The sequence below is a fragment of the Suncus etruscus genome, chromosome 2 (genome assembly GCF_024139225.1).
Source record: "Suncus etruscus isolate mSunEtr1 chromosome 2, mSunEtr1.pri.cur, whole genome shotgun sequence".
Taxonomy (NCBI): Eukaryota; Metazoa; Chordata; class Mammalia; order Eulipotyphla; family Soricidae; genus Suncus; species Suncus etruscus.
Window position 1 is genome coordinate 125,696,375 of NC_064849.1, and position 24,267 is coordinate 125,720,641.

Genomic DNA, 24,267 nt, shown 5'->3' on the forward strand with positions numbered 1-24,267 from the left:
TTTTGCAAGTGGCTAGCCAGTTGTGCCAACACCACTTGTTGAAGAGGCTTCTTTGTTCCATTTAGGATTTCTTGCTCCTTTATCAAAAATTTCTAAAGGAAGTTATTGACTCAGTTTAGAGAGAAGAATTTCTCTTTGCAGAAAAAGAAAATCAGTCATAAACCAGGCTTTTTGTATTCAATGTCTAAATGTTTTTAGTTAAAGATTGCACTTTATTTGGAAATTTTGAAGACAGGGAGAGGTGGAAGGGGTGAGAGAAAAGAGGAAAGAGGTAAGAAATGTGAAAAAAAATGGAAGGAAAGAATGAAAGCAAGAAGAAAGCAAGAAAAGAAAGCAAGAAAGGTGCTCGCTTTGGCAGCACATATACTAAAATTGGGAATGATACAGAGAAGATTAGCATGGCCCCTGTGCAAGGATGCCATGCAAATTCACGAAGTGTTCCATATTTTTAAGATGTAAACAAAAGAAAAAAGAAAGGAGGGAAGGAAGGAAGAAAGAAAAAAGAAAGAGAAGGAAGGAAGAGGAAAAGAGAGAGAAAGGAAGGAAGGAAAAGAAAAAAAGAGAGGAAGGAAAGAAGGAAAGAAGGAAGGAAGGAAGGAAGGAAGGAAGGAGGAAGGAAGGAAGGAGGAAGGAAGGAAGGTGAGGAGAGAAAGGAAGGAAGGAGGGAATGGAGGGAGGGAGAAAAAGAGGAAAGAGGAAAGAGAAAGAGAAAAAGAAGAAAAGAAGAAAGAAAGAAAGAAAGAAAGAGAAAAAGAGAAAGGAAGAAAGAAGAAAGAAAGTAAGAAAGAAAGAAAAAGGAGAAAGGGAAGAAAGAAGAAAGAAAGAAAGAAAGAAAGAAAGAAAGAAAGAAAGAAAGAAAGAAAGAAGAAAGAAAGAAAGAAGAAAGGAAAGAAAGAAAGAAAGAAAGAAAGAAAGAAAGAAAGAAAGAAAGAAAGAAAGAAAGAAAGAAAGACAGAGGAGAAAGAAAGAAAGAAAGAAAGAAAGAAAGAAAGAAAGAAAGAAAGAAAGAAAGAAAGAGAAGACAACGAAAGTTAAAAGGATTACAAGGACATGTTCAGAGATCAAGTTTTATATAGATACTCTTCAGGTTACCTTTCCTAAGGCATTCAGTGGACATGAGCAGCAACTAGGGTATTGTCATAAAAGAAGAGCTTTGGTTCAAAACTTCATGTCCACTTTAACTTGGGAGATAGAAAAGCCTCCATTCCCCCCCCCCAGAATCATTCTAGCAATCTAGTAATTTATTATTAATATAAATTTTAATAGTGCTTAACCATGTTTCTTAACAAACATCAGGGGAAATTTTAGGAAACTGCTTTGAATTTATAGAGATTTAGGTAGAATGGTCATTTTAACAATGCTAATACTTTTAATCCATAAATAGGAAATACATTTCCACTCATTGTATCTTTTATGTTTTTTAAAAATATATATTTATAGTATTCTTATTTTTGTTTGTTTGTTTTTGGGGGTTACATCCAGCAGTGCTCAGGTTACTCTTGGCTCTTTGCTCAGAAATTACTCCTGGCAGGCATGGGGGACCATATAGGATGCCAGGTTTCGAACTCCATTTGGCTGCTTGCAAGGCAAATGCCTACCCTGTGCTATCTCTCCAATCCCTCTAGTATTCTTTGTATATATGTTTTGCCCCTTTTTTGTGTTGTTGTGTTATACTTGGTTGAGGGAGCAAAATTGCAGTGGAATTTTATTTTATTTCAGAAGACATCTGGGGTAGTACTGTAGGTAAAAGGAAATTAAGGAAATATCTCTGGAGTGAGACATCAAGCAAATTATTTTTAATTATTTTTATTGTTATTACTATGATTCCCAAAGCTATTCATAGCAGAAGTTCAGAAATACAATGTCACAACACCAATCTTACCACTCGTATCATCTGCTATCCACTAATGTCCCCAGGTTCTCTCCTAATCACTCAGCCAGTCTGAGTGACAAGCAAATTTTTAAGTTTAGTGATTGTAGTTTGGGTATCATTATTACAAAAAATCACATATAGTTCTCTGAACTGTGATTTCCTTTACTGTACCATGCAGTAGAGAAATTCCTTCTAGTGAATTAACATTCATTAATTGCATTCTTAATACCGCAAGTACATTTTATAAATGCAATACAATACCAGTTTTTTTTAAGATACCCCTTAGGTAGATATTTGCTTTAATACTGATTTTTTTCTTTGCTAAAAATCCCGGCATTTGTTATGGTATTCTTTTATATATCAGTACTATCACTTCTATAGAACAAATTAACAGGAGTAGAATTGAGTAGAATATGTTCTGTGTATTTTCGATTTAATAAGCATTGAATATTGCTTTCCACAAAAGGCTAGCAATTCACATTTAAAAGCAACAGAATAGCATTTTTCCTGAATCCTTGCCAAAAGTGGTATTGTAACTTTTTTTTTACTTTTGACAGTCTGATGGATATAAATTATCTCATTGTTGCTTTCACAGGGCTGAATGCATTTTTGATATTTTTCTCTCAATTGACTATTTATATCTATTACCAAAAAACAGAATGGGCTGTTTTTATTTTTGGTGTAAATTTATGAGCCTACTGATACCAAAGATTTTAACCAATTATTTGTCTTGTGTGTTTTAAATATTTTTCTGAATGTGGTCTCTTCTGTTAAATATTTAAATATAACAATATTTTGTGGATGTGGGTGGCTTCTCAGAATTGGTAAATATAATCCCCTTTATTTTATTGTTTTATGTCTTACACATGTCTCTAATTCATCTGGGAATTTATTTAGCATTTGTTGTGAATTAAGTATCCTACTTAATTTTCTTCCAGATGGATAACCAGTTGTTCAAGGTCCATTTATAAAATAAATTTCTTTATTTTTAATAAACTATTTCTTTACACTAAATAATATCATCTTAATCATATATAATACAGTCCGGTTTTCACTTCTCTTTTTATATCTAAACTCCCTGTGTATCCTCTACCAGGGGTCTCAAACTTAATTTGCCTGGGGACCGCAGGAGGCAAAGTCAGGGTGATCCTTGAGTGCAAAGTCAGTAGTAAGCCTTGAGCATTGGGGGGTGTGTGACCCAAACAACTAAAACAAAACAAAACAAAAAAGATTTCTCTAGGGCAGGGCCACAAAATGTTGTATGGAGGGCCACAAATGGCCCGCGGGCCACGAGTTTGAGACCCCTGCCAGGAGTACAGTGTACTCCTGTATTGGGACCATAGTTATTTGTTTGCAGAAACTTTATAGAATGTTTTTTTATTTTGGATAAGATAAGTTTTCTGTCCAGGCATGTAGATCACTTGGAGAAGTATAAGAAAGAATATACAGTGTGTTTTCTTTAGTTCTTGAGAGACAATATAAGAGATAGCAAAGAGGTTATGCAGAGAAGAAGGATGGGGACAGGGTGAGGAAGATGTCAGTATTAAAGTTGATTATGGTTAAACTTTATATATATATTTTTTATGATATAGTCTTAGATCCTTTTCTAGCTACTTATCAATGCAGGATGTTGGCATAAATTTTAGCTCTGAATTAAAATACTATGAACAAGATCATGTTCAAATTCCCATTACTATGTTAATACCAGCTACAGACTTGGTAAGACTCATAAGGAAAAAAAAAAAGTGGCTGAGATCTCTGACCTACTACATTTGAAGTGAGTTGGAGCTCTGAATTCAGAGATGAGTGTAATTGGTATATGTATATCTAAAAGACCCTTCAGAAAGGGAGCTCTTTTTCTTCCAGATTGATCAACTTCATTAAATTATTAACAGCCAGAGCTAGATGTTGTTTTGGGAGGTTAAATATTTTGATGTGTTCAACTCATCATTGCATTTTTTTTATTAAAATAGCTAAGCACACAAAGCAAAATTGTTTCAGGGAAATGCTTGGATTTTTCCCTAGAGTGAAAAGTTCTATTCTGCTTCAGGAGCTTTTATTTACACAGGTTTCTCTTGAGTCTCTCCATCTGCTCATTCTTTTCCTGGATCTCAGTCAACACTCTCCATAAGAGTATAGATTTATGTAATTGGCTTATTCCTGATTGGAAATTTTATGTTTATTTTTTTATTATAAGCACATTTTATTTATTTATTTTTCTTTTTTTTAAATATAAACCTTTATTTAAGCACCATGATTACAAGTGTGTTTGTGGTTGGGTTTCTGTTATATATATATTTTTAATTTTTTGGTTTGTTTTTTGCTTGGGGGGAGGGGTTGATTTGGGGGCCACACCTGGTGACACTCAGGGGTTACTCTTGGCTATGCTCTCATAAATTGCTCCTGGTTTGGGGGACCATAGGGACACCGGGGATCAAATCCAGGTCTGTCCAGAGTCACCACGTGCAAGACAAACACCCTTCGGCTGTGCTATCGCTCGGCCCCTGGAATGGATATGTTTAGGCCCACTTTGGGATGTGCAATAAAACACCTTACATTTTTTATATGTTAAAACTTTTCTTTTCTTTTATATCTTCTTTTTTATTTTTTTAGGTGGGGGTACACTCAGCAATTCACAGGGGTCAATCCTGGCTCTGCATTCAGAAATGATTTCTCATGGTACTCAGGAAACTTCGGGGATACAGAAGATCAAATGCAGGTCAGCTGTGTGCAAGGCAAATGCTCTACCATTTGTGCTATTGTTCCAGCCCCTACACCACATCCTCTCTTTTTTTTTTTTTTTTTTTTTTTTGATTTTGGGCCATACCTGGTAATGCTCAGAGATTACTTTGGGGGGGTTGGGTTTTAGGTCACACTCAACAGCCCTCAGGGGTTACCACTGGCTTCTCGCTCAGAAATCACTCCTGGCAGGCTCTGGGGACCATATGGGAAGTCGGGATTTGAACCACTGTCCTTTTGCATGCAAGGCAAACGACCTACCTTTATGCTATCTCTCTGGCCCCACAGAGGTTATTTCTGGCTATGTGCTCAGAAATCGCCCCTGGCTTAGGGGACCATATGGGGCTCCAGGGAATTAAACCTCATGGCTTGCACCACCACTTTGGCCCCCACATCCTCTCTTTTATTTTAATCTATGATTTGTCTTCAGTCTTCATTATGTTTATCCCTCCTGAGTAAGTTTGATTATTTTCTCTATGATGCCATTACAGACCTACCATTTATATAATTGCCACTAACAGATAAATAAAAACTTTCATTTAATGTGTAGATTTTGTGTTAAAAGAACAGCAAGCACAGCAAAGCCTAATGAAGTAGTTTTATCAAAGCAATTAATCGTTTAGTACATGAAACTTAATTGCACAAGTTGTGGAGTAATTGAAGAAACATGATAATAGGAAAATATTCAAATACTATCTATTTCCTTTATTGTAGCACCTATTAATAGAGGATATTTGTATTATTATTATGAGATTAGACTATGTACAATTCTTTTTTTTTCTTTTGGTTTTGGGGTCACACCCAGCAGTGCTCAGGGGTTACTCTTGGCTCTACACTCAGAAATCGCTCCTGGAAGGCTCGGGGGACTATATGGAATGCCGGAATTTGAACCACTGTCTTTCTGCATGCAAGGCTAATGCCCTATCTCCATGCTATCTCCAGCCCCACTGTACAATACTTGAATAAACCTGGATAACACAAACTTTATGTACATAGAATGATTTCGAGCGTTTTAAATAGAATCATCAGAGGATTTCCATGAGCCAGAGTGCTATTACCTTTACTATCATAAAAATTGTCAAGAATAAAATGTGGTATAGGGTTTCAATTTGTATATGTGAATTCTACAACTTGAGTTCCTGCTGCCTTCTGCAGCTAGATTAAGAGATGTATTTTCATTCTCTTTGCCAAACTCCTCTGAGAACTTACAATTAGATATCAGTAAGTAACAACTCATTTTTTATCATCCATAAGGTGTGTGCAGGAGGTGGAAGAGGGAGATATAAACAGTATGATATTGTTGGAAATTGCTGTCAACACAGCTTGCACTCCACATCTGTAGATATTAGTTGAAAGGAGAGTCCCCTCCCTTTTCTCTCTTTTTCTATGGCTTGTCTCAGTTCAAGATGAAAAGAAAGTTCTAAAATTTTGGGCTGAGTGATAGGACTATGGGTAGGGCACTTGCCTTGCTTGCAGCCATTCTTGATTCCATTCCCAGCATCTCATATGGACTCTGAGCCCCCTGAGCCCCAGAAATAATCCCTGAGAACTGCTGGATGTAGTGGCAAAAGGAAGTAATTTAAGAGTTTACAATTAATAAGATCAAGCCCCTCATTGGTTTATGAAACTATAGGATTATGCTCTTTTTAAAAATTAAGCCAAAAAAAATCCAAATTTAAGAACAGAATTTAACAAGTGTAAGGGTACTATTTATTTGGCCAAAGGGATAATAGTTAAGTGCTGTGCTAATCTGACCTGGTTTCAGGCAACAATAAAAAATTTAAAGGAATGGTTATAAGTTCTTGTGATAAGTACTAAATATACTTTCACATAAATCCAGATATTGATTATATAGGAGAAAGTATAGTTTGTAATGACTGTCTATGCTAAAAATACCAGCACACAACAAATATCACAAAGGTAGGAGAAAATAAAGAAACATAAAAATAATGAAAACAATATCTTCCTGATTATTTCATAATTTATACTTTAGGGTAATTAATATTTTCAAACCAGATGCTAGAATAAATTTAGGAAAAAGATTAATGTTTTACAAGATTGCTCATAGAAGGCACCAGATGGAAAATAACAAAAAGTGGGAGGGTACTAAGCATATTATATTATAAAATAATATCACAGAGTTGAAGCCACTTTATTGAAGGCAAAAGTAAAATAAAATAGGTTGTTGCCTTATAAATTTTTTTCTGATTGATAACCAAAGCAACCTAGTATTTTATTACATAGGATATACAAAAAAAAAAAAAAAAGGAGATATAGGGGCTAGGTATGGTGCATGCATTGCATGCGCTGCATGTGACTGACCTGTGCTTGATCATTGACATTCCAAACACAGCTAGAAGTAATTCCTGAGTGCAGAGGCAGCAGTAACCCCTGAACAATAAAAAGAAGGTACACTGGTTGAAAATAATTATAAAATCATATCAAGGATTTTAAGCATGGTTGTGACCAAATCATGATGCATAAGAAAGGCTGTAAAACAAAAATTAAAAAAAAAAAAGATACTTTGTAAAGCTAAAAGCTAAAATTGACTATGCAAAAGTATGAAAGATACAAACTTAAATACTCAGGGAGACATTTTTCATGTAGCAAGAGAATCAATGAACATAGAGCATAGCTTGCTAATATTAGAATGTTATGGCCACCTTTTGAATTGAAAGTAAAATTAGACTCAAATTAATGATGATGTAGAGCTAGGAGGACTTCTTAAGCTTTATTTTCCTGCAACCATTTTTCATATTTTTCACTTCCTGAAATACCTTAGATTCATGCATACTTGAATTTGAGTTAAATTGTGGTCATTGTGTGCTCACAAACCCTTTACTGCTACCAAGTATTTTAGTTGCATAACCATGACCATAACAAGAAGATAGGTTATGATGCAAAGTCAACTACTGTTTTCTGTCACAGGTCATGACATATATATATTAGAATATGTGGGTCATATCTTTCTTTCCTTTAAAATGGCTCAACTCTGATGCTGTAGTGCAAAGCAAGCAAAATACATAAATAGGTGTGGTCATGTTCATAAGTGTAGAAAAGGACTAGTGGAAATCTATGTTTTAATATTGACATTAAAATACTTCAATCAGCTGGCTTGCTTCAACCTGGGAACTTTGATCTTCCCTGGCATTAATCCCCTGAGGGCATGCCTTGGCTGAGGTGTGTCTTTCCAGGCCGGAGTTGTGGATAAGACAGACTCTGCTGGGTCCCTTAAGCTCGGCAGACATTTTGGGGCTTCCCCCGGCTTGCTTCAACCTGGGAACTTTGATCTTCCCTGGCATTCATCGCCTGACAGCTTGCCTCGGCTGAGGTGAGTGTTTCCGGGCCAAGTTGCGGATAAAGTTGACTGCTGGGCCCCTTAGGCTTGGCAGACATTTTGGGGCTTTCCCCAGCTTTCTTTAACCTGGGAACTTTGATCTTCTCTGGCATTAATCCCCTGAGGGCATGCCTCTGCTGAGGTGTGTCTTTCCAGGCCGAAACTGTGGATAAGACAGACTCTGCTGGGCCCATTAAGCTTGGCAGACATCTTGGGGCTTCCCCCGGCTTGCTTCAACCTGGGAGCTTTGATCTTCCCTGGTATTCATCCCCTGACAGATTGCCTCAGCCGAGGTGAGTCCTTAAGGGCTGGAGTTGTGGATAAAGCTGACTCTGTTGGCCCCCTTAAGCCCACCTATAAGGGGTCGAAGAAGAGGAGTGTGGCTGCTCCACTTCGCTTCACAGCTGCGCACTCCACCTAGGCAATGAATACCACCACAACATGTAGAAAAACCCACAGCATAAGTGTGACAATGGGAAAAAAATGCAGACCAACATCAGCCATAGAGAATGAAGATGGAAACTCTGATGACCCAACAATGGCCAACCACCTAAGCAGTCTTTCAGAAATGAAGTTTAGAGAAGAAATATGTAGGATGCTCACAGAACTCAAAGAAAGTATAAATCAGAACACTAATAAAAATCAAGAGAATATAAAGATAGAAATCAGAAAACTCCAAACTGAAATATCAGGTCAAATAACAGGTCTGAAAAACTCAGTAGACGAATTTAAGAACATAATGGATGAGTTTTCCAACAGGTTAAAAGCAGCTGAGGATAGAATTAGTGCACTGGAAGATGCGATGCACTAACAACTTTACACAGCAGAAGAGATTGGAAAAAAGCCTTAAATCAAATGATCAGACAATGAAAAAATTACTCAAAGAATATGAGCAGATGAAAATAGAAGTCGTTGATAAGCTCAACAGAAACAACTTTAGAATCATTGGAGTCCCAGAGACCCAAGAAGAAAATCTCCAGAAAGAATCAACAGTCAAGAACATCATCACAGAAACTACCAGAGCTAAAGAAAACATGTGAACATATCCTGCATGCCCGAAGAGTACCAGCTAAAAAAGACCCCAGGAGAAACAACCCAAGACACATCCTAGTCACAATGATGAATCCCACAAATAGGGATAGAATACTGCAAGCAGCAAGATCAAAAAGGGAAATTACATTCCAGGGAGGATCCTTGAAATTTACAGCAGACCTGTCACCAGAAACACCCAAGGCCAGAAGGCAATGGTGGGATATAGTGACAAAACTCAATGAAATAAATGCTTCACCAAGAATACTGCACCCAGTAAAACTCACTTTCAGTTTTGAAAGAAGTATACATGGCTTCACAGATAAACAACAGCTCAAAAACTTTACAGACTCAAAAACAGCCTTAAAAGAAAAACTGAAAGATCTATTCTAAAGACAAGACAGAACAAAAAACACACCAAACTTCTACACAAAGATGACAATAAATCCCATTACAATTATTTCTCTCAATGTCAATGGATTAAATGCACTGTTTAAAAGGCACAGAGTGGCGAAATGGATCAAAAAACTGAAGCCAAAATTCTGCTGCCTACAAGAAACACACGTAAATAGTCAGAATAAACATAGACTCAAAATCAAAGGCTGGAGGAAAATCATTCAAGAAAACAACACCCTTAAAAAAGCAAGGGTGGCCATACAAATATCAGATGACACAAACTTTATACTCAGAAAAGTTGTAAGAGACAAAGATGGATATTATGTACTAATCAAGGGATATGTACAGCAGGAAGAAATCACTCTCCTAAACATATACACACTCAATGAGGGACCAGCAAAGTATTTAATACAATTGTTGACAAATCTGAAGAAGGATATCAATAATAACACAATAATTGTGGGAGACCTCAACACAGGCTTGTCAACAAGACTTGATAGGTCAACCAAATGGAAACCCAACAAAAATATACTAGACCTGAAAAGAGAAATGGAAGAAAGGGGCCTAGTAGATATATATAGGACACTCCATCCTCAGAAACCTGAATACACATTCTTTTCCAATGTACATGGGTCATACTCCAGGATAGACCACATGCTGGCACATAAAACATAACTCCATAAAATCAAGAAGATAAAAATTTTGCAGGCTACCTTTCCTGACCACAAGGCTCTGAAGTTAGATGTGAACTACAAAGGGACACAGAAGAAAAAAATTAACACCTGGGAATTAAACAGTCTACTACTGAACAACCAGTGGGTCCAAGATAAAGTCAAAGAAGAAATAAAAAATTTCCTGGAAACAAACGACAATGAAGACACAAACTATCAGAACCTATGGGATACAGCAAAAGCGGTACTGAGAGGAAAATTTATAGCTTTGCAAGCACACATCAGGAAGGAAGAAGGAGCATACATGAATAGCTTAATGATGCAGCTTATAGAATTAGAAAATGATCAACAAAAGAAACTAAAAATAGGAAGACAGAAGGAAATAACAAAGCTGAGAGCAGAAATCAATGAAATGGAAACCCAAAAAACAATCCGAAAGATCAATAAAAGCAGAAGTTGGTTCTTTGAAAAAATAACAAGATTGATAGACCATTGGCAAAACTCACAAAGCAAAAGAGAGAGAAACTTGATAAAGCATATTAGAAATGAGAAGTGGGAGATAGCACTACAGATACTGCAGAGATTCAAAGGGTATTCAGAGAATACTTTGAGAAACTCTACACCACTAAATATGAGAACCTGGATCAAATAAATAAATTTCTAAACTCCTATAACCTTCCATGGTTGAATAAAGAAGATGTAGCATATCTAAACACTCCCATCACTATTGAGGAAATTAAAACCTTAATCAAAAATTTGCCCAAAAACAAAAGCCCAGGCCCTGATGGATTCATGAATGAATTCTTTCAAACCTTTCAAGAGGAGCTACTACCAATCCTGACCAGGCTCTTTTATGAAATCGAAAAAACAGGAACACTTCCAAATAGCTTTTATGAAGCCAACATCACCTTAATACCAAAACCAAATAGAGATGTGCCAAAAAAGAAAATTACAGAACAATGTCCCTGATGAACATAGATGCAAAGATCCTCAACAAAATCCTGGCGAGCAGGATCCAGTGCCTCATCAAGAAGATCATTCAATTTAATCAAGTAGGTTTCATCTCAGGAATGCAAGGCTGGTTTAACATCCGTAAATCTATCAACATAATACACAACATCAACAACAAGAAAAATAGAAATTACATGGTCATATACATAGACTCAGAAAAAACATTTGATAAGGTTCAACACCCATTCTTGATGAAAACTCTCAGCAAGGTAGGAATAAAAGGAACCTTTCTCAATATAGTTAAGGCCATCTACCACAAGCCAGTGGAAAATATTATCCTCAATGGAGAAAAATTAAAAGCCTTCCCTCTAAATTCTGGTACAAGACAAGGCTGTCCTCTCTCACCACTCCTATTCAACATAGTACTGGAAGTACTTGCTATAGCGATTAGGCAAGATAAAGATATTAAGAAAATCCAGATAGGAAAGGAAGAAGTCAAGCTCTCACTGTTTGCAGATGACATGATACTCTGTAGCATATAAAAAAGTTTCCATAAGATGATTCTTGGAATTGTATATAAAAGTGTTTCCTTAGGATTGTTCTGTGACTTTTGCCCCACCTAACCCTTCCAGGTGGGGCGCTGTGGAGTTGGGAATAAATAGCTGGAGGGATAGGAGTTAAGGGTCCTTCTGTGAAAAGCTGCTGGCTGCAGGAGGATTCTTTGGCTCTCCTTGCCCGATCTTTTAAACCCTATCGTTCTGGTCTGTGTGGATTATTATTTGCTGCGGATAAATATTTCCAAGGTCTTCCCCCGAAAGGGGACAAGGGGATGGGAAGTAATTTCTCATTCTGGGGACTGTTCTTGGATTCACAAATACCCAGCCAAGATAACAGCGAAGATATCTTGCAATACTCTACTTAGAAAACCCTAAAGACTCTACCAAAAAGCTTCTAGAAATAATAGATTCATATATCAAAGTGGCAGGCTACAAAATTAACACACAAAAATCAATGGCCTTTTTATACACTAATAATGATAGGGAAGAAATGGGCATTAAGAGAGCAATCCCATTCACATTAGTGCCACACAAACTCAAATATCTTGGAGTCAACCTGACTAAAGATGTGAAGGATCTATACAAAGAAAACTATAAAACACTGCTCCAAGAAATAAGAGAGGACACGCGGAAATGGAAACAAATACCCTGCTCATGAAGTGGCAGGATCAACATCATTAAAATGGCAATACTTCCAAAAGTATTGTACAGATTTAACGCGATTCCTCTAAAAATACCCATGACATTCTTCAAAGAAGTGGATCAAACACTTCTGAAATTCATTTGGAACAATAAACAACCTCAAATAGCTAAAGCACTCCTTGGAAAAATGAATATGGGAGGCATTACTTTCCCCAATTTTAAGCTGTATTACAAAGCAATAGTTATAAAAACAGCATGGTATTGGAATAAAGACAGCCCCTCAGATCAGTGGAATAGGCTTGAGTACTCAGAGAATGTTCCTCAGACATATAACCACCTAGTTTTTGATAAAGGAGCAAGAAATCCTAAATGGAGCAAGGAAAGCCTATTCAACAAGTGGTGTTGGCACAACTGGTTAGCCACTTTCAAAAAAGCGAACTCAGACCCCCAGCTAACACCATGTACAAAGGTAAAATTTAAATGGATTAAAGACATTGATATCATATCTGAAACTATAAGGTATATAGAACCACATGTAGGTGAAACACTCAATGAGTGTTTAAATAAAAAGAATGAGAATTTATCTCTAATTATATAACTATGCCACATTGAGACTAAAGGCATCTTTAAGGAGGAGACAGCACTCTCCAAACAAGTGGAAGCAGAGATAAACAGATGGGACTATATTAAGCTGAGAAGCTTCTGCATCTCAACAGAGATAATACCCAGAATGCAAAGTCCACCCACTGAGTGGGAGAAATTATTCACCCAATACTCATCAGATAAAGGACTAATATCCAAAATTTACAAGGTACTGACAGAACTATAGAAGAAAAAAAATATCTAATCCCATCAAAAATGGGAAGAAGAAGAAGAAATGAACAGACACTTTGAAAAAGAGGAAAGGCAAATGGCCAAAAGGCACATGAAAAGATGCTCAATATCACTAATCATCAGGGAGATGCAAATCAAAACTACTATGAGGTACCACCTCATGCCACTGAGATTGGCACACATCACAAAAAAGGAAAATAAGCAGTGCTGGCAGGGATGTGGAGAGAAAGGAACTCTTTTTCACTGCTGGTGGGAATACCGTCTAGTACAACCTTTATGGAAAGCTATATGGAGATTCCTTCACAAACTGGAAATTGAGCTTCCATACAATTCAGCTATAACACTCCTAGGAATATACCCTAGGAACACAAAAATACAATACAAAAATCCCCTCCTTACACCTATATTCATTGCAGCGCTATTTACAATAGCCAGACTCTGGAAACAAACAAGATGCCCTTCAACAGATGAGTGGCTAAAGAAACTGTGGTACATATACACAATGGAATACTATGCAGCCTTCAGGAGAGATGAAATCATGAAATTTTTCTATACATGGATGTACATGGAATTTATTATGCTGAGTGAAGTAAGTCAGAGGGAGAAAGAAAGATGCAGAATGGTTTCACTCATCTATGGGTTTTAAGAAAAATGAAAGACATTTTTAACAGTATCTCAGAGACAAGAGAGATTAGGGCTGGTAGGTGCAGCTCATGACATGCAGCTCATCACATAGAGTGATGAGTGCAGTTGGAGAGATGACTACACTGAAAACTATCATAACAATGTGAATGAATGATGGAACTAGAAAGCCCGTCTCGAGTACAGGTGTGGGGGGGGTGGGGAGGAGTGAGATCTGGGAAATTGGTGGTGGGAATGTTGCACTGGTGAAAGGGGGGTGTTCTTTACATGACTGTAATCATACAACTATAATCATATTTGTAATCACGGTGTTTAAATAAAGATAATTATAAAAAATTAAGAAAATACTTCAATCAAATAAAACTGATATTTCCTTAAAATTTTTAAATATATATTATTGTACTACCATGAAGTTCACTCCAATAGCACTCTCACAGACAGATGTTTAAATATGTACTATAGTATTATTTACAATAGAAAAAGATTGGATATAGAAAAATGCTTCCCAATTGTTCTGAACTTACACATATATTTTTAAATGATATTAACCAATGGATCATAGATATAAATTTAAACATCTAGACCCCATTACTTATAATCCAAATATTCTTCTCTGCCAGAGAGATGGCATGGAGGTAAGGCATTTGCCTTTCATGTAAAAGGTTATTGGTTCGAATCCCAGCATCCCATATAGTTCTCCTAGCCTGCTAAGAGTGATTTCTGAGCATAGAGCCAGGAGTAACCCTTGAGCGCAGCCAGGTGTGACCCAAAAACAAACAAAACAAACAAACAAATATTCTTTTCTATGTGGATTCACAAATATACCCCAGATGTGATGTTAGCAATGTTTATAATAGCAAAAAGGTAGAAATTAGATACTAATCAAGATGTGTTGAATTTTATTATTATATCAATATTCATATATATTACATTATAGTCATTAATATAAACTAACAAGTTGCTAAGTATATTATCTGTGTATCTATCTGCTTATTTCTTTTTCTATGACCTTGGCAAATCCCCTTCATTTCCCTGTGATTGTGGTGTTTCTATCTATAAAAAGAGATAACAATATTTTCTCTGCAGTATGATAGTCAGAATTAGATTTATTATATGTGTAAATCTCCGGCACTCTGAAGATGATTATCTGAGAACTGCACTCATGCTGCCAAGTTTACTTAACTAGATTATAACAAGTAAAACAAATAGGCTTTAATCATGAGGCCAAAGTTACCAGATTCTTTTCATTAGGTTACTAAGTTGAAGTCTATAGCTCTTATTGCTTGAATTACTATAACCGTCTCCTATTTGATATTTCCCAACTTCTATTTCTTCTTATCAAGCATTTTCAAAATAGAACATATTCCATTACAGGGTTGTAAAATAAATTTAGTGGGACAAAATTGGAATTTTATTAAATGAGATGGAGTAGCAATATTGGTGCATCACATGTAGTACATTAACATATTTCTGGCTTTTTAGGGATATGTTAATATGATCAGGGATCACTCTTAGTGAGCTCCAAGGACCAGATGAGTTAGTTGTCTGGGATCAAACCTGGGTTACCAATATGCAGTGCTTGTTCCTTACCCATTGTATTATTTAGACCTAGTCCTTCAAGATTGTAACTCAAGCTGTTTTCTATAGCCTGATCTCTTTGCCACCTGATTCTCCCAGTTGGTGCCTTGGTGATCTCTTGGTAGCTTCCTGCATGACTTAAACTGCTGATTTTCCCACTTTTGCACACAGTTACTCAACCACTCTCCTCAGTAGCTAATGCTTAAATTTCAACCTGTGTTCCATCTTTCAGAAAGTCTCTAAATCTGTTTCCTTTGTAAAGTTCAGCCTCTAACTTTGAAATCATATCTGTTGTCAAATGTGGCAATGCTGACTTACTAGCCTGCCATGTATACTTTAACATGAAAGTAACGTTTGCGTTTTATTTAACTAAGAAATCTCATTAAAGTATAGAGACCCAGAGTTCTCTAGAGGTCTGATTATAGACTGATGATGCCTATTTGTGTGGCAAATAAAAGATCCATGAAAATATACCTCATGAAAATCTTAGAAATAAATTTGTTTTCTTTTTAATTTTAAAATCTGATCTTAACTTGATATCAGTTTATGACTTATTATTATGTCAGAAAACAAGAACCACTTGGAGTCTCTGATGGAAGGGCAGATATAAATGTGGCTACCCTTTGATATATTATAGTTTTATTTATTAATTTTAACTAGAATATGATGGTTTTATGAAATGAATATTTCTGTGCCTTTGATATAGATTTTAATGTCTGAAAGCAGCTGGCTAAATAAAACTTATTTGTGATCTGCTTTGGTGTAAACCCCGAAAAGTACATCCCTTGCCCTATGAGAGCCATCCATCTTCTAAGTCAAAAGATAAGTAAGACCATTAGCTATCTAAGAAGTGACTTGTGGTCAGTGAAGATTCCCTTAGACAAAGTACATGCGGGTCTGATAAAAAATAAAATATATCATTACTCTTCAAAATGGGTTTCCAGGGTTTTAAGCCATCTTATTTCAAATTTTCTCTCATTTCCTGTCTTTTGATCATTTCCTTATAGTTAACAGATTTAAAAGAGTAGGGAGATACAGAGAACAGAATAAAGTTTAAAAAGTGTTCTTAGGTTCTGCTCATAAAAATGTACTAGTCAACTATGTCAATGCTGCTGTGTGCTTAATGTATTAACACATTAAATCTCACAACAATTAAACTCACATTAAGTCCTCACATTAACCCATTAAATCTTCACACCAATCCTACAAGCCTTACATGGAGAAAATTTAAGTTTGGGAAGGTAAAGTGGCATAGTTATATAATTAGAGATAAATTCTCATTCTTTTTATTTAAAAATTAAAGAACTATGATGTTGAAAACAATGGAAGAGTAGGGCTAATCCGAGACTTTGAATTTATCTCTTATCTAAGTAATAATTCCTGGTCCAGACTGTAGGGACTATGCTAAATGTGAAGGTCATTTACATTTAAATGTAAAGTCAGAACTTCACATTTATTTGGTTGTCACATATTTCTGTGCCATTAGAAAATTACAGCAATAAAAAATTGGTCCATTCATTCATTTCTAGAGATATAATTAAAAGTAAAAAATTACAGCCAATTAAGGAATTTGACACGTAAATAAAAGCTATAGTACCTACTTACAAATAGAGTTAATTTAAGTATACAATAAAAGGAATGCAGAATGCTAGTTTAAGCATTTAACTCTTTCTGAAGTAAATGGAGAAAATGTTCTGAAGAGGTTGTTTGACACTTAAACAGTGAATTAAGGTATAAGAATTTGGTAATTGATACCTTTCATGGATGCTAAAATATAGGCAGCAATGGCTCAAAAAGTTTCTGCAAAGAGCAAGCATCAAGGCAGTTTATAAAAGTTGTATCAAAGTGATCAGAATGAGAACACTATATCTGCCTCTCTTTTATCTTTCTCTATATAGATATATATCTCTTATATATAGATATATATCTTATTATATATAATATATTATAGATATCTCTATATAGATATTATATATAGATTATATAGATATTATAGATATATCTATAATATATTATATTATATAATTTATATATAAGAGATATATATCTATATATATCCTCCTTTTCTGCCTTTAAATTCAATCAATCCTGTGAATATTTGATTGAAGTTTAATAGTGAGGAATAAGAAAATAGAAGAGGGTATTGAAAGTTGATGGCTACTGTTCTGAAATACTCTATTTCACACTTTATTTTCAGAATCTCTTTGTGCGTTGGAGGGGGGACATGGCCATAACAAAGTCATTACCCATAGCATTAATAGCTTATTCCCACAAAAGATTTTCCTTCTTCTGGTCTTTATCCCCTCTTCAGCAGCTTCTGAATTCTTTACAAGGAGAACAAAAGAATAGCATTAATTATGCTTAAATTTCTTGGAAACTTCTTAGAAAAATTTCTTAATTTTAGGGATGACACCAAAGTATCTTTCATATTTTGCACACATGAAAATAATAATAATGAGAAAAAACAAAATGAAGAGTATAAACACCTTGCTTTTCCAGATCCACTTGGTACAAGTGCAAAAGTATCTGCAGATGGAAGCCTGCTGATGCTTTTCCAGATCCACTTGGTACAAGTGCAAAAGTATCTGCAGATGGAAGCCTGCTGATTCTTTGTTGGTATGGAAAACCAACAATAGGAAGGAACCATAGAGGAAGAGATAATATTAGAATGCAATGGCATTTTAATTATACCTACCATAATTCTAATGTTCTAATCTATGTTGAATTGCTTGGAAAGTTGTCTTGAAATTAGAATCTAATTCTGCAAACTTGAATCAATTAAAGTACTACTAGTTAGAAATATACAAAGAAGCAAACCTACAAAGCATTTTCCAATAATTGTCCTTTACAATAATAGACTTTCTCTAATGATTGTTGAATTGGGAAGGAGGAAGGCCAGAATTTTAAGTGCCCCATTTCGGTTCTCTAGAGTTCCAATTGGAGATCATCACTTCTTAAGCTATTATGTGAATACTCTTACCAGAAGCCAGATCTGCTGGGCATGACTCCAACTTACTTGAAAAAGTAATGCGACTCTAAGCAAGTGTCACCACCCTATTTTATAGAAATAGAAATTTGAGAATCAATTAGGTAGGAAACAAACTAAGACCCATGCTAAATTTTATTTCATAAGTTATTATAAGTCCTCTATATTCCAGGCCTTGTCAGGTAGATTAGCAGAAAGTTCTTTGCCTCAAGCATTTCTACCACATAATTACTTAATTGTCAGGTAATTTTGTTGTTTAAAACAAAGGATAAATATTTTAAAAAGTAAGTGAATCAATTTGTAAGAATTTTATTGAGATGAATTAATTGTGCTAAATTGGTCACATTCTACTCAGAATTTCTTCAGATTTTAAATGAACAGGAGATGCATAATATAATTATTATTCTTTATGTTACTTGTTACAACTGATTTTTCAGATCTGAGTTATATTTAAGTATATTTTCTTCCTTATGTTTTACCACATGGTCTAAGTAAGATTCTCAATACCAAAATCTTATCTATGTAGTAATCTTCACTAACTATTGACAAAATGTCACCAACTTTTAAATTCTTCTACCCAACAGAAATTACCTAATTACTTCTCAGAGGGACTAAAAGAAATTGTAATCTTCATCTCTTTCCAACTTCCTTTCTGTGTTTCTGTCTGTAGAAGTAGTAAAGGCAGCATTAGATGACAAGTTTCAGCATGTAAGTTAACTAAAGAATTGATAGTACTGTTCTTTCAGACAGTTATGAATTACTCTCCACTTTTTATATTTTTCCATAGCTGATAAACCCATCATCTACTATTTTACTATCGCCATGTCTACTCATTAATGCATAAAGTATAGGCAATTGTTAACATTTTTTAATACTAAAAATAGAAAGTAGACATCCCATATGTTACTTCAAGAACCATAAGGAGTGACTCCTGAACAGTGAGCCAGGATTATGACCTGAGCACCACTATGTGTGACCCGAAAAGCAGAAAACTAAGCAAATAAAGTATATGAGTTAAAGATATCTAAAGATTCTAGGGAGAGAACACTGAATAGAAAAATGCTGATGGTTGAATTTAGGTTAATTCCAACTTTTAAAACAAGTGAAAGAGACTGCATCATCAGTGGAATATAGGAGTCAGCTAAGTGGACAGCAGAAAAAAATCTTTTTGAGTGGACAAAGTGAGTTTATATTCAAAGAAGCAGAAAAGTATATGGCATATTGCTGTAAAAGTTGAGTGGGAAACTACAGTGTGCCTTGGATAAATTAAACTAGAGACTTCAGCACGTTCTCTGGATAATCAGGCAATGAATTCTGTTTTCAACGATCAGGTTCTTTATTTTAAGAAAAAAATCCTGGCTTCTGCCCTGGAAATTGGAACAAACAATTTGTTATCTGGAAGTTAAATCCATATTTCTTACCAAAGTTACTTAAATCTGAATCAATTTAAATAAAATGAAAAATTATCACAAATGACAGTGAAGAAACTAAATTGTCCAAAGGAAATTGTGTTCTATTCCTGGATAATTTTATCCAGTGCATTAACTTGAAATTTTTGGACAAAATATTATTCATGAAAATAAATTTCATAGACACTCATTCCTATTCCTAATATTTTAGAACAATTTTTTCTTAATTTTGGAAATTTTAATTGTTTTCTTATTTCACAAAAAGATGAGTTTTTATTAACTATATTTGCATCAATTACATATACAAAATATTTCACACAAAAGTCACCTCATTACAGATATGTCAAAGTTTCTAAAGAAACAGACGGGTTGAGCTCTCTGCCCTATTTTTCTATTATGTAGTATTTTACTTTAAAGCTCTAAAATGCTGGTTTTAGTTTAAAATTAAATAATTAACCTCAGACACATTATAGAGAGACTGGAAAATCAAAGAAATGAATGGGTGATAGTTTCAGATAGTTTGGGTCCAAAGGAGGATGTTTTAATAGAATACCTTGCACAACACACATAAACACACATACATACTGCATCACTTGTATATGTGCAAAGTGAAACAAAGCACTGAGGTTAATGGGCTCTGTCTTGCACCTTAAACCTCTTTCTATCCTCGAAGATTCCCTTGCATGTCATTGTTATTTTTGGTCACCATATATTTTAATAAATCTATTAGTGTAATAGTGAAATTCAGCAGGCAAACAGCATATAAATGAAACATTCATTTATAAAATAACCTATCTATATTCTCTACAAAACAATATTTCCCCAATAGAATGACAAATATACCTATTTCAAATGTCTTGAGCTTATTTAGGATATATCTTTCTGTTCTTACTAATCACCTTCTTACAAACTCTGTGGTTGTCTTTATAAATATTATGGATGTGACCCTCAATCAGAAAACTCAATTGTGTAAAAAATTTTTTTCCTCAAATTCAACCTGATTTTTATTAATAAAAAGTTTTTTTCTGCCAAGGAAACACTTTTGATACGTTAGGAATATCTCCCCCCATCTCCATATTTAGTTCCCTACAGCAATTTGTAGGTATGAAACATGTGTAATTCTTTAAAAAAAGGAATCTCTCTCTTTAACGCCAATGAATTTCTGTAATAGATATACTTTGTAGGTCAACTGATCACCATTGTCAATGGTCCCATTGGGATACATTGGTTCATATGTGCATATTCCCGCTTCTCAAGTGTCCCCCCACACTTATATGGCTGCAAGAATGTGGAGAGTCCATCCAGAGGATGCGGAACCTACACTTTCTTCTAAGCATCTTCAAGTTATTTGATCTATCATAGAAGATGAGTTAATTGGATTCTATTTATTTTATAGATATTTGGTTTTAGTATATACAAACCAAAGATTTACTGGTTATTTCTATTCTTCCACCTGTCCCGTCACTTTTTTTAAATGCACTAACAGAAACTAATGACCTACTTGATGAGAATAAAAGATAGGAAATCACAAGAGAGGTAAGAACAGATGGTCTGTGCCTCAAATGTACTGTCCAACCCCTAAAATTTGCAGACATATTATGAAAAATGCTTTTCACCATTGGACATATTGAAGTAATGTGGAGTAAATAAAGTGCTACATGGGATATATTTTATACCTCCAATGAAGCAAAAATACTTAAAAATGCCACTTTGGTTTCTTAAAGACCATGACTTTAAATGACTTAATGAACTTTATGGAACCACACTGAAAGAATGTCCGATGCTCTGTCCGAGGATCTGAGCAAAAACCAAGACCACTAATTGCAGAAAACCAATTACAACAATAATGATGGAACAGAACCTCTAGAACCATGAAGAAAATATCTCTTCTAGCCTTTGTCCTATGACCTACACAAATATCAAGAACTCTAGCTTAATATATTCCCATCTGTTTATCTCTGCTTCCACTTGTTTGGAGAGTACTGTTTCCTCCTTTAAGATGCCTTTAGTCTCAATAGCATGGAGTGTTTTACCTACATGTTGTTCTATATACCTTATGGTTTCAGGTCTGATAATAAGGTCTTTGATCTATTTGGATTTTACCTTTATACATGATGTTAGCTGGGCGTCTGAGTTCGCTTTTTTGCAAGTGGCTAAGCAGTTGTGCCAACACCACTTGTTCAAGAGGCTTTCATTGCTCCATTTAGGATTTCTTGCTTCTTTATTAAAAATTAGGTGATTGTATGTATGGAAACATTCTCTGAGTATTTAACTCTATTCCACTGATCTGAGGGTTTCTCTTTATTCCAATACCATGCTGATTTGATAACTATTGCTTTCTAATACAGTTTACAATTGGGGAAAGTAATGCCTCCCATATTCCTTTTCCCAAAGATTGCTTTAGCTATTCAAGAGTGTTTATTGTTCCAAATGAATTTCAGATCTACTTCTTTGAAGAATGTCCTGGGTATCTTTAGAGGGATCACATTAGATCTGTACAATGCTTTGGGGAATATTGCCATTTTAATGTTGTTAATCCTGCCAATCCATGAGCAGGGTACATGTTTCCATTTCCGTGTGTCCTCTCTTATTTCTTGGAGCAGGGTTTTATAGTTTTCTTTGTATAGGTCCTTCACGTCTTTAGTCAAGTTGACTCCAAGTTGATATTTGAGTTTGTGTGACACTAATGTGAATGGGGTCATTTTCTTAATGTCCATTTTTTCCCTATTATTATTGGTGTATAAAAAGGCCATTGATTTTTGTGTATTAATTTTGTAGCCTGCTACATTGCTATATGCATCTATTGTTTTTAGAAGCTTTTTGATAGAGTTTTTAGGATTTTTTAAATAGAGTATCATGTCATCTGAGTGAGAGCTTGACTTCTTTCTTTCCTATCTGGATTCTCTTGATATCTTTTTCTTGCCTAATCTTTATAGCAAATACTTTCAGTACTGTGTTGAATAGGAATGGTGAGAGAGAACAGCCTTGTCTTGTACCAGAATTTAGAGGAGAAGCTTTTAATTTTCTCTCCATTGAGGATAATATTTGCCATTGGCTTGTGGTAGACGGCCTTGACTATACTGAGAAAAATTCCTTTCATTCCCATCTTGCTGAGAGTTTTTTTTATCAAAAATGGGTGTTGGACCTTACAAATGCTTTCTCTGCATCTATTGATATGATCATGTGGTTTTTATTTTTTGTTGTTGTTGATCTTATATAATATGGTGATAGATTTATGGATGTTAAACCATCCTTGATTCCTGGGATGAAACCAACATGATCACAGTGAATGACTTTCTTGATGAGGCATTGGATCCTATTTGCCAGGATTTTATTGAGGATTTTTGCATTTTGCATATTTATGTAATCTTTTTTTTTGGCAGCATCTCTGTCGGATTTTGGTATCAAGGTGATGTCTGCTTTATAAAAGCTATTTGGAAGTGTTCCCATCTTTTCAATTTCATGAAAGAGCCTGGCCAGATTGGTAGTAGTTCCTCTTGAAAGGTTTGAAATAATTCATTAATGAATCCATCTGAGCCTGGGCTTTTGTTTTGGGGCAGACATTTGATTATCATTTTAATTTTCTCAATAGTGATGGGGATGTTTAGATATGCTACAACCTCCTTATTCAATTATGGAAGATTATAAGAGTTCAAGAATTTATCTATTTTTTTTCCAGGTTCTCAATTTTAGTAACATGGAGTTTCTCAAAGTAGTCTCTGATTACCCTTATCTGTAGTGATCTCCCCTTTTCCTTTCTAATATGGGTTATCAAGTTTCTCTATCTTTGTGACTTTTGTCAATAGTCTATCAATCTTGTTTATTTTTGTGTTTTATTTGTATGTATGGGTGTTTGTGTTTTTATTCTTGTTCTGTTTTTTTTTTTTTTTTTTTTGCTTGTCTTTAGTAGTTGCTGGTTTTGGTTTTTGTTTGTTCTTTCTTTGCTCTTTTTGTATTTTTGTTACTATGGCTTCATTTTTTTTCTTTTTCTCTTGTGTTGTTTTGTTACCTTTTCCCCTTTTCCCCCTTTCTTCTTCTAAATTCATATTTATAATACCTAGACAATTACTTCTAGGTGTTTTTTTCTTCTTCCCCTTTTCATTTCTTATATTTCCAACAGAACCATATTACTGAAATCATCTTGCTCAGCCTCATAATTTGAATGGAAAAATAGACAGTACCAGTACTAGACAGTCATGTGAACATTTAGTGGAAATAAAAAATGATCAAACTTGAACACCAAACCCAAAGTCAATGACAACAGAATAAATATCCAACCTACAACAAGCTGGACAAGTGGGGACCAGTTACACTAGCATCCTGGTGGGTAAAGGAGGGAGAAGTGGGATGAATGTTGGGAAAAGGGATGGAGGGAGGACAACACTGGTGGTGGGAATTCCTCTTATTCATTATCACTATGTACCTTAAATATTACTGTGAAAGATTTGTAACTCCCTTTGGTCACAATAAAGGTTAAAATAAAATAAAATAAAATATCCTACAAGTAATGCCATAGTCTGTGAAATAAACCTTGGAATCAAATTTATCATAACTTTACAAAGGTGGCCAATAAGGCCCAAAATGTCATCTGGTATTTATTTACTTTTTTTTTTATTTTAGTAA

General features: G+C 35.0%; 1 non-coding gene across 1 annotated transcript; it reads left to right on the top strand.

Moving 5' to 3' along the window:
* Window positions 1-342: 342 nt before the first annotated feature.
* Window positions 343-450, top strand: LOC126003200 (U6 spliceosomal RNA). The gene has a single exon (XR_007493735.1). It is a non-coding gene; the product is annotated as a U6 spliceosomal RNA (small nuclear RNA).
* Window positions 451-24,267: the final 23,817 nt, after the last annotated feature.